Here is a 17,008-nt window from a genome sequence, read left to right on the forward strand (position 1 = left end):
GATTTCAAGACTTGCTATAAAGATACAGTAATTGGGGCACCTGAGTGGCTCACTCGGTTAAGCCTCTGATTCTTGATTTTGGCTCAGGTCATGATTTCACAGTTTGCAGATTCAAGCTCCGCATTGTGCTCTGCGCTGATGGTGCAAAGCCTGCTTGGGATTCTCTGTCTCCCTCTCTCTCTCTGCTCCCCCGCACTCTCTCTCTTTCTCTCTCTCAAAAATAAATAAATAAACATTAAAAAAAAAAAAGTAATCAAGGCAATGTGGTGTTGGTGTAAAAACATTTAGATTCTTAGAATAAAATAAAGAATCCAGTAATAAATCTACGCATATATATTCAATAAATGTGTATCATTGGTGCCAAGGTAGTTAAAAGAAGAATGGAAGAAGACAGCAGATACTGTTAAAATAGTCTTATGTGTGTTTCCTGCAATATTATCATCTTAAAAAAATACCCATGTTAAGACTGCAAAAGAGACACACATCTCTTCTTTTAAATTTTGGAGAAAATACGAGCCATTCGGCACAGGAGTATAGATCCTAACACTTCCCTTCAAATGGGGTGGACCCACCCCTTCCAGGAATGAAGAGTAGTGGCTACTAATCTGTAACAAAACAATCCACGTAGGATTCCTAATATTTTCACAAGGAGTAGCTAGGCTTTAGGAAATTTGACATTGCTAATGTGATGTAGTAATTTTGCTGGAGGCTTAGCATAATTATTTCAAACAGGTCACTAGAATTTGTCTTTTGGGTGGAGTCCAGCAGAAGCAAGCTAAGTGTTTACACTAACCAAAAAACAGTTTCAGTGCTTTTCATCATGTTATAAATGTCCAACTTCCAAGAGACAATGAGATTTTGGGAATGACTTTGAGAAGATGCGGATAATTTTGTTCCCTCAAAAATCATTGCTCTCAATAGAGTTATGATGCCATTTATCTTTCGTTTTGAGCCAGTTACTTGTGTGCTATGAGTCATGATAATTAAACCAAATTTAGATTCTCTTACTCTTACCCTTCATAATTTTTTTTTCCATTTGAGACTAATGACAATAAAAAGTCTCTCGCTTGGTATGCCATTAGACCACATACTGTACTATGTAAAAGCTAATGATTAAGTTGATGAGTCAGGTACAGCAATGAAGAATAGGGTGGAGCTTAACAAAATTTTCAATTTCATGGGAAGAAATTTTGTTTATTACCAAAAAAGATCCTTTTCCAGGTGCTCTTCTTTGGTTTATAAGGTAGATGACTAGTATATAAGAGCCATATCATTTTAACGTACATGTTTTTTCAAAGATAGTTTATTTGCAAACACAAATGACTAATTCTTACATCATGGTTTTCCTGTTTTCATCTTTGCCTCTTTGTTAAGCTGGTGTCTGTGTACCACAGGCAAAACCAACCAGAACTAAAAAACCTGGCTGCTGTAACTCATTGTGGTTTGTCTGTGTGGCCACACCTCAGGATAGGAGCCTGGAAACACCAGCTTTGCTTGTCCCAGTCAAAAATTATCCACACCTCAGAAACTGATCCTCTCAATTTCCCGTCTCTTCCCTCTCTCCCTATGCACCTATTATTTCCCTCTCACTAAGTACATGAATCTGCCTCTCTTTTTCTAGAAGGACCTATCCTGATTCTATTCTGAATCTGATGTCATTGAGATCATAATTAAATAAGAGAAAGAGTCCAGGACCTGGCTCACACCCAGGCCTGTGTCCTGTTCCATCACTGCCAGTATTTCTGTCTGAAGTGTGTGAGAGGCACAAACTCCCCTGTCCTCACTTCCCTTGCCATCAGGATGAGAGGGCTGGCCTGGATTATGGCCTAAATTCTGTGATTCCGGTTCTTTAGTGATTTCCTTTTACACTGTCCCCAGCTGACCTCCTCAAAAAGTGCTTTACAGTTTAAAAAGCTTCTTCATATCTTTACAGTTTAAACAGCATTTCACACACCTGATCTCATTAGATCTTGATAGCAACTCTGGGGAATAGGCAAAGCAGACTTTATTACCTTCATTTAGGGGGTGAGGAAACTGAGGCCAACAGAGGATTTGTGACAGGCTCAATAGCTCGTGGACTCTAAAGAGTGAAGCCAGGACAAGAGTCATACTCTTAGTAATCAGTCCCCTATTCCCTGTAGCTACATCTCATGACGTGTCTGTACATAACAACGTCAAGGTTGGATCCTTCTAGTCTCATTTCCAATAGTTGAAAACACAAACGCCAATTCATTCGTTTTTTGTTCCTGAAATATCTTCCCTCATCTTAAGCTTCAGAAAATTCAAAAGTAATTCAAGAGATAGTTTCACAAACTAATCAATGTAAATGTGTTGAACAAGGATTGTTATAGTAATTGGAACAGGCAGGGACAAGATTAGGGTAAATCAAGGCAGACCTTTGCTTTAGTCACAAAATTTAAGAGGATATAAAAAGTCAATAATCCACATTAAGGTTGTAATGCAATATTTTTAAAAAATCAGAATCAATGCAAAAAATACATGACAAAATATCAACATCTTAAAGTTGGGATCAGTAAAGAAAAAAGATAAAAATTATTTGAAGTCAAATATATTCTTAACTATATCAGTAGTTGTTTTTTTAAATGTTTTTAATGTTTATTCATTTTTGAGAGAAAGAGAGAGATAGAGACAGAGTGTGAGACAGGGAGGGGCAGAGAGAGAGGGAGACACAGAATCCGAAGCAGGCTCCAGGCTCTGAGCTGTCAGCACAGAGCCCAACGTGGGGCTTGAACTCATGAACTGCAAGATCATGACCTGAGCTGAAGTCTGACGCTTAACTGACTGAGCCACCTGAGCACCCCACTAAATCAGTAGTTTTGAGTCTTCATTGGCCGAACACACACCTCTTCTCTAGGACAGCATCTTATACCAAGGAGATGCACAACAGGTATTTATTGACCTGAGATAAATTTGTATTTAATTGAGCATATTTATAAAATAAAATGATAACAGGTTTGGGGGGTGATTTGAAATTGCTGGGATAGACAGAGTAAAGAGGCAGTGTCGAGCGGGTCATAGCAGGCATTTAATCAATAGAAGTAATAATAGTGATATTTACTATGTATTATGTTTTAGGAAATGTCGATTTTATTTCTAAGATCTAAAGCTTTCTAAAAATGTGATACTTATCTCATTCAGTTCATGGATGTTGTCCAAGTTATCGCTTTACTCCTGAGATATATTATGTATTAATACTGATGTTAGCCAGTACTAGACAAATCACAGTAGCCATTTTTAAAAAGCTATTTTGCCAAACCCTAAGGCCTGAAACATCTATTCAAAGGCAAATAAGATATTGCCTTGTCCTTCAAACAACTCACCACTTGATAGGAAGTTCCCCATTGACCTGATTCCTCTGTCCCACTGTCCCCCCTCTACCCAGACCTTGACCTTCGGTGGTCCTTCTCTGAGCCATTAGAGCTGCCAGCAATGCCATACAGCTCAATGTATTCCTGCTTCAAGTGTGATAGGGATGTCAGCTATGGAAAGGCACCTCAGAGCTCTGAAAGCTTTTCCCCAGATAAATACTGCTGATTTACTTGATGGTAAGTTTCAAGTACATCTTTTCATTCCTCATGACCTTTAAATGCTGTAGTCCGTGTTTAGGCCTGAAGTTTATACCTACATGTGACACTTTTAGCTGGAGGACTAAACAAATGAATAACCAACAAATTTTTGTTTTGTTTTGTTTTTAATTTTTTTTCAACGTTTATTTATTTTTGGGACAGAGATAGACAGAGCATGAACGGGGGAGGGGCAGAGAGAGAGGGAGACACAGAATCGGAAACAGGCTCCAGGCTCCGAGCCATCAGCCCAGAGCCTGACGCGGGGCTCGAACTCCCGGACCGCGAGATCGTGACCTGGCTGAAGTCGGACGCTTAGCCGACTGCGCCACCCAGGCGCCCCATAAATTTTTGAAACACAATTCAATATTGACTGGGAGACTACTGATATAGATGTTTAGCACATTGTGTAATATCACCATGCCTGGAGAACATCCCCATAGCACCAACTTAAACTAGTGGTAATGAATCCCAACTTGCTTAGCATGGCAAACTCCATCATCATTCTTTATGGGTAATAAACATGTAGTTAGTTATTATTGCTTAAATTAATAATTACAAAATGACCTGGATCAACTTGATCTCAACTAGCTCTTATTTTCAACAAGTTTAACATTTCCCTTTGTGTTCATGAGCATTTACTGTGTACTCTCTTCTAGGTGTATGTTGGCATTTGGCCATTTCCACAGCTACATATTAAAGGAATGAATTAAAATATAGCATGCTCTCCAGCACCATATCAACAATCCTTATTTCTGCAACATTAACTCTAGAAATTTGTAACTAATTGAAAAAATCCACTGTACTGATTTTAACGGTTCTTTTAAATTGTACCATGTTCTTATGTTAAACCATAATCTCATTTCCAGTAGATATGCAACACGCTGACCAATTACCTACTTCTTGGAGTGTATTTTATTTAACTCTTTCACATATACTAATGGCTTCTAATTGTTAAGGGGGCCAACACAGACTAGGAAAGAGGATCCTTAGATTCTGGCTGGCTGAAGAACTTGGTCAAATTTTTCTGGTTTGTACTCTGATTAATTTTTTTGTACATAGCCAAAATAAGGGGGTGTTTAAATTAAGTATCTTCCCAGATTCATGTTTCCATAAACACATGTTTCAGTCAATGAATTCTTCAATTAACTTATAGAAAAGTAGCATGTTTCATTAACATGGTGTCCAGTTTCCATTATAGTGTCACATGTAAGTTTGCCTTGGCAACCATAAATGTTACATGCAAATCTATTCATGTCTAGGCATGAAAATATTACTCCAAAAAGCTCTTTACAAATTAGAAACAAGCTTTTCTGAAGTGGTTAGAACTCTCATCTTTGCCTAGGCCTCTATTTTAGTACCTTTTGTAATATAATTAATTGGTTCTTTGCCCATCTTTTCCATAAGTCATTGGCTTCTTCATAAGCTTGGGATGTATATTATTATCTCCCTCAGGCTAGCACAATAATTGGGACATAGAAAGAATTTGTTAAGTATTTGTCAAATGAATATATTCAACAATAATCTGAGAGCATAAAGTAAAATTACCATACAAATGGTAGGCAAAGCTCTCTTCATATTACAGCTTCTGACATAAGCATACTACTTCTTGAACAAGGAAATGTCTTGTTTCCAGAATTACGTAGCTGCCCCTCCCCAAATGTTTACATAAATTATGGTTATAATTAGGAAATCTCTGACTTAAATCTGAATATGAAAGGGTAAATTTTGCATAAATTGTTGCAATTTTAACCTTTAAACAACCTTTACAAGTTGTAATTTTAATCATCCCTGAAGATGTTTAAAATTAAGTCTTTGAAAGATAGTTAATTTGAAAGTTAGTTAACTCCATAGCCATGTCTAGGTATCTTAAGAAGCACATATATATATATATATATATATATGTACATATATATATATATACACACACACATATATATATATAATTTATAAATAAAATGAACCTTTCAGAATAAAATTTTTATATGTAAGTACAACTTTCAAAGATTAAAACTATATATTAATTTATGCTATTTAGCAAATCTATGAGAAAAGTATTAAATAATATGCATATCTGCCTTATTTTTTTACTCTTCTCCAATGTTACTATTATCCCTTTCCCTTACTAGAAAATAGTTAACACTGTACATCCACAATAGTTAGAAGTCCCATTATGTCATGGTGACTGACTTTATATAATTCCATGAATAGGAAAATCAGAACTTTTTTCCAGTTGCATATGATATGCTTATTAAGTAGCCCTGAGGCTATCATATCGCCTACAATAGGCTCCCAGTCCAGTGTATGTTGAAGGCAATCCCTTTCCTGAAACTTGCTGGCCACATAGTGCTGTGAGCTCTATAGCAGATGAGCACTGCTCCCCAAGTTTATTTATGTTGAATTTATTTATGTTTGTTTCAACTATAATTATGTTGATAGATATAAATCAAAATGAGACAAGTTATAATTCAAAATAATTATTATGTACTTTTACAATTAAATGACAGTGACAATAAGGATTACTATTATAGCAATAATATTATGGAAACCCTATGATAATATTGACTCTTGAGCATTTAATGTGTCAAGCCCTAGGCTAAATGCTTTTCAAACAAGATCTCATTGAATTCTCATCAAAACTATAGCCACTCAGTTATGATAGAGAAGTGGGAAAACTGACATGAATTTTAAATACAAAAACGAAATATGAGGGGCACCCAGGTGGCTCAGTCGGTTAAGGGTCCAACTCTTGATATCAGTTCAGGTCTTGATCTCAGGGTTGTGAGTTCAAGCCCCACAGTGGGCTCTGCACTGGATGTAAAGCATACTTTAAAAAAATGAAATTTGAGGTGAACTAAGCTACCTCAATTTCTCATTGGAAAAAAGAATTCCTCCATCCCCTTTCCCTACCCAGTTTATAGCGCATTGATGGCATAACATGATGATTCAATCAATAATGTCTCCGTAAAACAAAATGAATAAATGGGGAACATAAGTGATTAACTTTAAGTGTCTGTGACTGATTATTCAGAGATGCAAGTAGTACTGCTTTAATAATAGTCTAAGGTTGCTTTGACGATATATTTCTAAAATCACAATTTATCTCTAATAAGCAAGAATCACAATTTTGGGATATATTTGCTCCAGTTTATATCCGCTTAGGAATGATAAATTACTTAATCCAAAAAATATGACCTATCAAGACAGCAAGAAGACAAGCCACAGACGGGGAGAAAATATTTGCAAAAGACACATCAGATAAAGAACTGCTATCCAAAATATACAAAGCACTCTCAAAACTCTATAATAAGAAAATAAACTACCTGATTTTTTAAATGGCAAAAGACCTGCACAGCCCCCTCACCCAAGAAGATGTATAGATAGCAAATAAGGGTATGAAAAGATGCTCCACATCATACGTCATTAGGGAATTGCAAATTAAAACAACAATGAATTACCGCTATGCACTTATTCGAATGGCCTGGCAGCACGAAATGCTGGCAAGGATGTGGAGCAACAACAGGAACTCTCATTCACTGCCATGAGAGCGCAATATAGTCCAGCCTCTTTGCAAGACAGTTTGTTAGTTTCTTACAAAAGCAAAAATACTCCTGCCACATGATTCAGCAGTTTGCTCCTGGGTATTTACCAAGGACTCGGAAACTTACATCCACACAAAAGCCTGCATGTGGATTTTAGAGGAGCTTTATTCATAATTACACTTATAATTCAAACTGAGATTTATAGATGTACACAGGGATGGGCATGGTATTAGCAATGTTTCTTAATCCAGGGATCCATGGCAGGTCCCTCTGGATTTAAAGTCATTAATTTCTATTATTGTCACAGTGCCCGGCCATGAGCCCTTAATCTGATTATCTCTCCTGCTATTCTAACCATATCTATTCCAGCACTGTCTTATAACAAGTGAAAATTAATTTCTAATATAAAACAATAAGAGCTAATATAGAAATTCCTTTAAATTTATTGCACTGCTAAATAAACTTCGAAATGCTTCAGTACTTGATTAATAAATCATGTTATTTCCTTTAGTGATTTTCTTTGCCTGAATTCAAATTATAGTGTATTAATCCACTATCAATAATATCAAGACAGCAGAGGTACAATTAATACCCCAATCACTCTTTAATTGGAAGGTCTCCCTCTGCACTAGAGATTTTATTATTTGCATCTCATTACAAATATTTTCCTAGGGGGCCCTAAATTCAGAGCATCACTGTAGCTAGTTTGTGATAAATCATAATACACTAGCTATGCTATGCAAATAACAGTGCACTGAATCCTTTACTAAGCAGTTAATACATACAGTGTATTATGTTATCTTAAAAAGGTTTAATACAATCAACCCATAAGAAAGGCTCTATAATTTTCCAACTATAGCAAAGCCATTTTGGAAGTAGGTTTTAAGCTGTAAATAGAACACAAGAAGAAACTAATAAGTTGCCTTAAAAAGTGCCTAGTTTGTTTCTTTGAAGGGAAAAATAACTTTTAGAGGTGAATATAAAAATAGATGTGGATCACTTCCAATTAGAAAAAAGCCTAGGGCAGTAGTTCTTTCTCTTTTTATGACTGTAGAAAGAATTATTGCCACAGAATAAATCAAAACATAAAAATAAAACAATTCTACCAAATCGGAGGATGAATGAACTTTCAAGAAGATGCCAAGAAATACGCAAGGAATTCACATTAAGCAAGTTCTATGAGCAGCACACTGTACTAAATACTTTATATACATCTTTCCATTTAATTCTTATATATTACCTATTTGAATTCGATATTATTATCTTCCAGGAAGATTAAATAACTTGTTCAGGTTGTATCAGTGACCAAGCTCAGAGCTGAAATTCTCATTTGCTTTAAGAGTGTCTTTAAGGGGCAGGGTGGGGTGGAGTACCTGGGTGGCTCAGTAGGTTAAGTGTCTGAGTTCGGCTCAGGCCATGATCTCATGGTTCATGGGTTCAAGCCCCTCATCAGGCTCTGTGCTGACAGCTCAGAGCCTGGAGCCTGCCTTGGATTCTGTGTCTCCCTCTCCTCTGCCCCCTCCCCACTCTCACTCTGTCTCTCAAAAGTAAATAAGTGTTAATTTTTTTTTTACAGAGAATGTCTTTAAGAATGTTTTCTCCTTCAGGGGCACCTGGGTGGCTCAGTCGGTTAAGCATCCGACTTCAACTCAGGTCATGATCTCACAGCTCGTGGGTTGGAGCCCTGCCTCAGGCTCTGTGCTGACAGCTGGGAGCCTGCACCCTACTTCCGTTTCTGTGTCTCCCTCTCTCTCTGCCCGTCCCCTGCTTGCTCTCTCTCTCTCTTTCAAAAATAAATAAAAACATTAAAAAATTAAATAAAAAAGAATGTTTTCTCCTTCAGAAATAGTAAAGAGTCCTCTGACTCAAGACAGTAGAAAAAGCTTGCATCTTTAATTTACCTATATTTTTTACCTGTGTATCTATTTTATTATTAATACCTATTTCCTATCCCTCTCAAAGATCTATTTAAAAGATAATAAAAGAGGGGCGCCTGGCTGGCTCAGTTGGTTGGGCCTCTGACTTCGGCTCAGGTCATGATCTCACTCTTTGTGAGTTCAAGCCCTGCATCAGGCACTGTGCTGACAGCTCAGAGCCTGGAGCCTGCTTCAGATTCTGTGTCTCCCTCTCTCTCTCTGTTCCCCCCCTGCTTGTACTCTGTCTCTCAAAAATAAATGAAGATTAAAAACATTTTAAAGATAATAAAAGAGTAGTAAAATGTCTAAACCCACAATGGGGAGAAGTTGAAGGGGCCACAGCAGGTGAGAGATCTTAGTAATTTTCTGGAAGATGGAAAGCAGGTGTTTAAATTATTGAAACATGAGGTAGAGTAGAGGAGACTGTTTAGGAATCCCACGCAGAGGTGGCTATAATGAAGAAGAGAGCCAACATTCCCTCCATAACGTCTGGAAAATGCCACCCTGATGGAGATTGGGCATGAGAATTTGAGTTGAGAAAGGGGGTTGGAAAGCCTATATATGGAATAGTCAAAACTCTCATTCCCTTCTAGCACTCTCATCCACAAAATGTATAGCATTACACTATCAATCTTCACTTCTTTCTCCCTCACAGGAAAAAAACACACCAAAGTTCTTGTCTTAAAAAATTATGGGGAGAAATAAGGCAGGTAGTACAGGCGTTGGTGATTTAAATTACAGTCCTCCTCATTTTGGCATTGAGAGACCCCCCAGTGTAAGGTTAGGTCCTTGCCAGCTCACAGTGAAGTATACCCTAACAGACAACACACCCTGCCATGAGCACACAACTCTGAATCAGCCTTTGGGTCAGGCTCAAATACGAATGGCAAGCGTGGATTACATAGATCTGAGATAGAAGACACACTGAAAATTTGCCCCTAGAAGAAACAGAGGTGATTCAAGGAACAAGGATAATTTTGAAAAATTCTTTATGAATGTTAGAAATCTTCAAGAATGTGCTGTGCCCAGGACTACTGGGGTGGCTCAGTTGGTTAAGCGTCCAACTCTTGATTTCAGCTTCGGTCATGTTCTCATGGTTCACGGGTTCGAGACCCACCTTGGGCTCTGAGCTGACAGTGCAGAGCCTGCTTGAAATTCTCTGTCTCCCTCTCTCTCTGCCCCTCCATGACTCACTCTCTCTTGCTATCTCTCAAAAATAAATAAATAAATAAATATCTTTTTTTAAAAAGAATATGCTGCACCCATAAAACAAAAATAAATGCTATGGGGAAAATAAATAATGAGAGAATATGAATGTTTTTAGAAATTTTAAATGTGATTTATCAAACAATAGTGGAATAGAGGGATTGAAATATACAGTTAAGGAAGTCTCTCAGAATGGAGAAGAAATAAAAGACAAAAAATATTGGTGAAAACATAAGGCATTCAGAGGATCAATTCAGGTGCTATAACACCCAAATAATAGTATTTTCAGAAGGACCAGAAAAAAGATGAAAGAGGAAGGAATTGTAGAAATAATGGAAGAAAATTTTCCTTTATTGGAAAAATATATATTTGCCAAATTAAAAGAGACATCCAAATATGTAGCAGAATACATGAAAAAAAAAATGCACCTAGACTAATCACTGTGAAATTTCAGAAAATTAAGGGTAAAGAAATGCTGTGAGGCAAGGGAAAACATGTCACTAACAAAGGAATAAAATTCAGACTGGCATTCGATTTTTCCCAAACAATATTAGTAACATGAAGACAATGGATATATTCCCCCCAAATTTCTGAGGAAAAGCTATTCGTATTCAACCTGAGAATTCTGCACCCAGATGAATTAGTAAGTATATAAATAGACAATTTGACTGATGTAAGCACTTAGAAAATGTATCACCCACATAGCTTGTCTTAGGAAAGGATATAATCCAGAAAAATGAGAGAATAAACCAAGGTAGAGGAAGATAGTGGCCCAAGAAGCAGCAGTTCCAACACGTGTAAACAATGAAGGGAATTACTGGAATGATGGCTGTACAAAAGACCTACAGAAGACACATTCTGCATACCTCACAGTGTGAGGATAGTCCACTAGGAACAAAAGGAGATTCTATGAGACATTGGAAAATGAAGAGAAAATTCAAGAAAACAGAAAGGTAATGCAAAAGTCGAAGAAAAACATAAAGCTATATAAGAAAGGAAATGTGATCAGGACGCAGTACTCGGTTCTGAAGATCACAGAATTTACATGGTCTAAATAATGTAAATGGATTTTATTGATTTTTCAACTTTTAGAATAATCTTGAAGACAAAACACATAATGAAGAGACTTAATTTCGATAATAGAACAGAATGTAAATATTATCACTATTGACAATATAAGCTAAAAAATACAGATGCAGAGTACAAATTGGGGAAGAGTGGAGAGAAAGGACCTAGGGGCATTTATACTTACATCTTACAAAATGTGAGCTCAAGGACACTTTCTATAGCTCATGGGAAGAGAAGTAGAGGTGCAAGTATATCATTTAGACTTAAACAAGGTGGGTAGGGGGTGTAACAGAGCTGAACCCTTGTCTATGATAGCAGAGCTCGGTATATAATCTCCTCAAGTTGGCAAATCTAGGAATAGCAAGAAACACATGTTTATTATTTAGAAATATGAATATGAGACCACCAGAAGATAGGGGATGTTTAGAAACACAAATAAAACACCACCAGAAGAAATCAAACTGAAAAGTTAAAAAGAGTTGCTTCTGGGGAACAGAACTGAGGATGGAGAGGAATGAAGTGAGAAACTGTTGATTTAAAATTATAAGACTGTGGTGCTCGCTTCGGCAGCACATATACTAAAATTATAAGACTGTGTATACTTTTTACTTTTTATATGTGTACATTTATATCTTAAAATTTTTTAAGCAGAGTTATACAAATTCTTTAAGTGATTAGCTAAGCATCACACCACCTGTATGACTCCTAAAAAGCACTATGTGCTACGCAATGGATTTTGTGCCTAGACAAGATTGTAATAGACAATTTTGTAAACAACCATAGACAATATTGTAAACAACTGTACATATTAGAAATTATACTATAAACAGAGTGAGAGTAATCTTTAAAAAAAAGAAGGACTTATTAAGAGTCAAGTCAGATAGATGTAGAAGGAACATTTGTTTCTAGAACCACATTTCCTCAAATCTCTCTCTCATTTCAGTGCTATAATAGACAGTTCCATGAAAACGGGCAGTGTCCCATTTCAACCTCATTTTTGCTGCTATTCTTTGTTTTCTGCCTCAGGGCAGCTTAGGCTAACCGGTATATTCCAGAATTAAGGGGGAAGGTGTAAATACAGAGAATACTCCCCAGTGTAACCAATGAGAGACAGAAATGCAGAGTTAGATGCCTCAGTCTCCCATCCTCCAGATACAGAATTCTAAGATTTCTTTATGGTTTGTCAGAGAGTTACCAGCAGAGCTGTATCCCAGCTACCCACAGTGCTAACTAAGCTAACACATACCCTTTATTGGCTTTTCCTCTGTGCCGATCTTACTTTCTTTCACACTCACTCCAGCTTCCCAGAATCAACTCTCAAATTATCTGTATCAAAGACCTTGCCTTAGGCTCTTCAGGAAACCTTCTCAAAAAGACACAAGAGGTCTAGGAATCAAGGCTGTGCTGAGACATGTGGGTGCCCAAGTTAGGCCAATTATTTGGTACCTCTTCAAATGTAGAAAAACATTTCAATGCTTATTTACCAGAAAGCCTGGGCACAGCAAGAGAAAAAGACATGCCAAAGATAAGAATGACCATTTTGGAATGCTAAAGCCATATGTAATTGTATTGCCATTGCATTCTTAAAATATTTCATTATCATATCATACTTAAAAATTTGAGTGCCTCTGAGATTTCTTAACAATCATCTGTGCTATTTAGGGTTCTGTGCAGGAAACAGAAACTCGTGTTTTCAAGCAAAAAGTATTTGTTTCTGTTTTTGTTTGTTTGTATGCTTGTTTGTTTTATATAGAGAGAGAACATGAGCAGGGGAGGGGGGGGCAGAAGGAAAGAGAGAATCTTAAGCAGTGTGCATGCTCCATGATGTAGGCTCAATTCCACGACCCTGGGATCATGAAGATCCCAAATCAAGAGTCACTCAACTGACTGAGCCACCCGGGTGCCCTGAAGCAGAAAGGGTTTTAACAGAGGAAATTATGTGCTTACATAGTGATGTGAATCCAGAAGAAGAGAAATCAAGAGACCACCATTATATTTTGTAACCCAAGGAACCACTCCTTTGACTGGGATTCAGAGTCAGGAAACTGCTTCTGCCATTGCTACCACCACTGATGACTTCACAGCTCTTCCACGCTAATGAAGCTGATGATAATGTTGGAACATGGGATCCAGCTGCTATCAACGTTAAGTTCATCTGAGCTGTTTGGACTGTCTTCTCTCTCCAAAAAATTCAGTCACTCAGGTGCATTTCATCAGCATATTATAAACTAGCTCCAGAGCTCTAACATCAGGGAAGTCTGCAAATGTGGATTTTAGTGCTCCAGCCCTTGCAATGTATGATATGGGGGAAGGGAATGAGTGCCATGTACCAACAGGCAGTATTGGGCACGATCCACTGTGTAGCTACCCAGCATCCACAATCCTTTACCCACGTTTAACTTCCAAACAAGCACAAGAGCAAAACCAACATGTTCCCAATCTTGCAAAGTACAATTGGCCTGCATATAAAACAAAAATTTGCTCACTGTCTCCTAAAAGAAAAGATCCAAAGGCTAGTCACTGTACCCAACAATGTAATCTTGTTCATTTCTCTTCTTGGTCAGTTATAAACCACGTTGATATCCTGTATTTTTTTTTTAAGTTTATTTACTTATTTTGAGAGAGAGAGAGAGAGAGAGCGAGCAAAAGAGGGGCAGGAAGGGAGTGAGAGAGAGAAAATCCCAAGCAGGCTCTGCACTGCCAGCACGGACCCGGTCGTGGGGCTCAAACCCATGAACCATGAGATCATGACCTGAACTGAAATCAAGAGTTGGACGCCTTAGCCACCAAGGCACCCCTTGATATCCTTTATATTAAAGAGTAAATTGTAGGGGCGCCTGGGTGGCGCAGCCGGTTAAGCGTCTGACTTCAGCCAGGTCACGATCTTGCGGTCCGTGAGTTTGAGCCCCGCGTTGGGCTCTGGGCTGATGGCTCAGAGCCTGGAGCCTGTTTCTGATTCTTTGTCTCCCTCTCTCTCTGCCCCTCCCCCGTTCACGCTCTGTCTCTCTCTGTCCCAAAAATAAATAAACGTTGAAAAAAAAATTAAAAAAAAAAGAGTAAATTGTAAATTTTATCACCATTAATACGCCTTATATCAAGTATGAAGAGAAAGAGAGAGAGGGGGAAATTTTTGGCTAAGATATACAAACATATACATAAAGCAAGAAAAATATGCAAAACTATCCGAGGTCGTGTTTCTGCAAGAACTGGTCATAAAACCATAAACAGTACAGTTAACTTAATTTTTCCATGGTTCATTCCAGTTATGTTTTGCCTCAGTCATAACTTGATTTGTACAGGGTTCTTCACATGGTAGAGTAACCTGTGCCTTTACAGCTGAAAAGTTGGAGCGCTTGATATTCCTGTCTCTTGGGATCACTAAAGGCATCCAGTCAATTTTGTCACTGGTCACATGAATACTTGGAAGCACCAAAGATGGTCTGGGTTGCAAAAATATTCCTCTTTTCCTCCATTTTGCAGCAGCAATTACCCCAGCTGGTACTGTCTTCCCTTCTTTGCCTATTTGCCCAATGGCATAAGAATCCCTAAATTCCAGGTGGTGGTTTCAACTTCAGGTTAAGTGAAATCACAACTTAGTATCCCTTAGTAAAGATTTTCCTTCTTTAGAAACTCAGCTCTTTAAACTAACACAGCACGAAGTTGAAAAAGCAAGAAAAAACATTTAATGTTGCATGTAAGTGTAATAGTGAAAAGATCCATTTTCAAATTTATCCCTTGTTTCCCAAACCCAAGTATTCTGGCTAAGGGGGAAATAGTACCATACATTTGTGACCGGTTCAGAGCATATACTGGTAGGAAAGCACTCCAGCTTCTCAAACTCTTGTCTTCACGCTATAGTCATAATAGTCTTCAATAGAACACTTTACTGTTTTAAAGGTCACATGCTCTGGGGAAATAGAGTCTGAGTATATGGTATGTTGGAGATAATGGGTAGAATCTCACAAACACAGTTCCTCCTGGAAACACATTTCGATGACATTTCTCAGTATCCCTTGCTCTTAAGTGCTGTAATTGAGTAAGCTCTTGCCAATGGAGTCTAAGTTGTATTTGATGACTGTCACCGCCAAACTTGGCCACTCCTTTCATAAAATCCCCTGAGCGATCTCGCTCTAACCCCATCTCTGTGACTGAATGAAGAAGGCCAGTTGAGAGCAGGAGGCTCGGGATCCCTGAATGACTGCACGGAGCAGAGCCTTCCACCTCTACTGCCCCGCTCTGATGAGTTCTACAGGCTTATGAAATAGAATTTGTTTAATTATCAATTTATTGTATTTATTTAATACCCCTTCATCAGAGTTTGCTTATTTCAGTAGTTAGCCTATCCTGAATAATAAATGGAAATATAATTGGAATCCCATGGGTTAAGCCCATTGTCATATTTCTTTTATTATAAAATGATTTTCCAGATAAGAAGCAATGTTATGTGGTATACCATTGTGTTGAATAAAGCATTCAATAAATCCACAGATGGATGGTGTTCCTGGAAAGTACATTTCAGAATGAGTGTTACTCTAGTAGGAATTAACTGATGCCATTTGCATAATGGGAAGCCACCAAGTGGCTGGCTATTCTAAGTACGGTTCCATATCCCAAGGGTTGCATTGGTCTCTGCTGTTGGCAGGTTGGGCACTCAGCAGTGGTCCTAGTCACATCAGCCTTGTTAAGAAGTCCATACTGTTCAAGGTCTGATATAACCTCCTTCCCTGTATGCATTAGCTTCCTGTGGCTTCTGCAACAAATTACTGCATTACAATTGGTTAAGCAACAGAAATTTATTTTCTCACAGTTCTAGAGGACATAAGTCTGAAATCAAGGTGTCAGCAGGGCCATATCTCTTCTGGAGGCTCTAGAGGAGCAACTGTTCCTTGTCTCTTCCAGTTCCTAGTAGCTGCCAACATTCCTGACCTGCATCACTCCGATCTCTGCCTCCATCTTCACATCACTTCTCCGTTTTGTGTATCGTATCTATTATAAGAACACTGACAATGGCATTTATGGACCACCTAGATAATCTAGGGTTATTGCCTCACCTCAAGATCTTCAACTTAATCACACCTAAAAAGACTTTTTTGCCCCAAACCTTTATAGATTTTAGGGATAGGCCTTGATATTTTGGGGGCCACCGTTCAGCCCATTACATTGCACCTTGCTCATTTTGTTTATGAACCCGTTGAGCAAACGTGAGGTTGTTAGGAAAAGAGGCTAACAAATAACCATAGAACCAATCACTCTGTCCCTCTGTTGAGAAACTGTTCTATGGTGGGTGACTTTGGTAAGCATTTACATGAAACACAAATAATGTCATACCCAGAGCTTCTCAGAACTTCTTGTCACCAATCCTCAATTTTATCCCTTCCAAGCTTTTGAACGTCTGGCCAAACCATTATCAATTATCCAAAAGCCAATTTATGTTTATAACACTGGTTATTTTTCCTTCTAGGAAAAGTGGGCGACCAGATGTACTGCCCAAAGTCCTTTCATTGGTAGTATTTTCCCTCAATATATCCCTCAGGGCCACTCCTAAGTAAAGCTGTAATGCTGCCATGGTCCATTTCCAGCTTGTGTTTGCATATTATATGGAATAGTTTGTAAACCAGGATCAATTATTTTCTTTTCCAGTGTCTCAATCAGGGTTTCAGCATAAATTAAAATTTATCCCATGTGGTTTAAA

The sequence above is a fragment of the Prionailurus viverrinus genome, chromosome B2 (assembly GCF_022837055.1).
Source record: "Prionailurus viverrinus isolate Anna chromosome B2, UM_Priviv_1.0, whole genome shotgun sequence".
Taxonomy (NCBI): domain Eukaryota; kingdom Metazoa; phylum Chordata; class Mammalia; order Carnivora; family Felidae; genus Prionailurus; species Prionailurus viverrinus.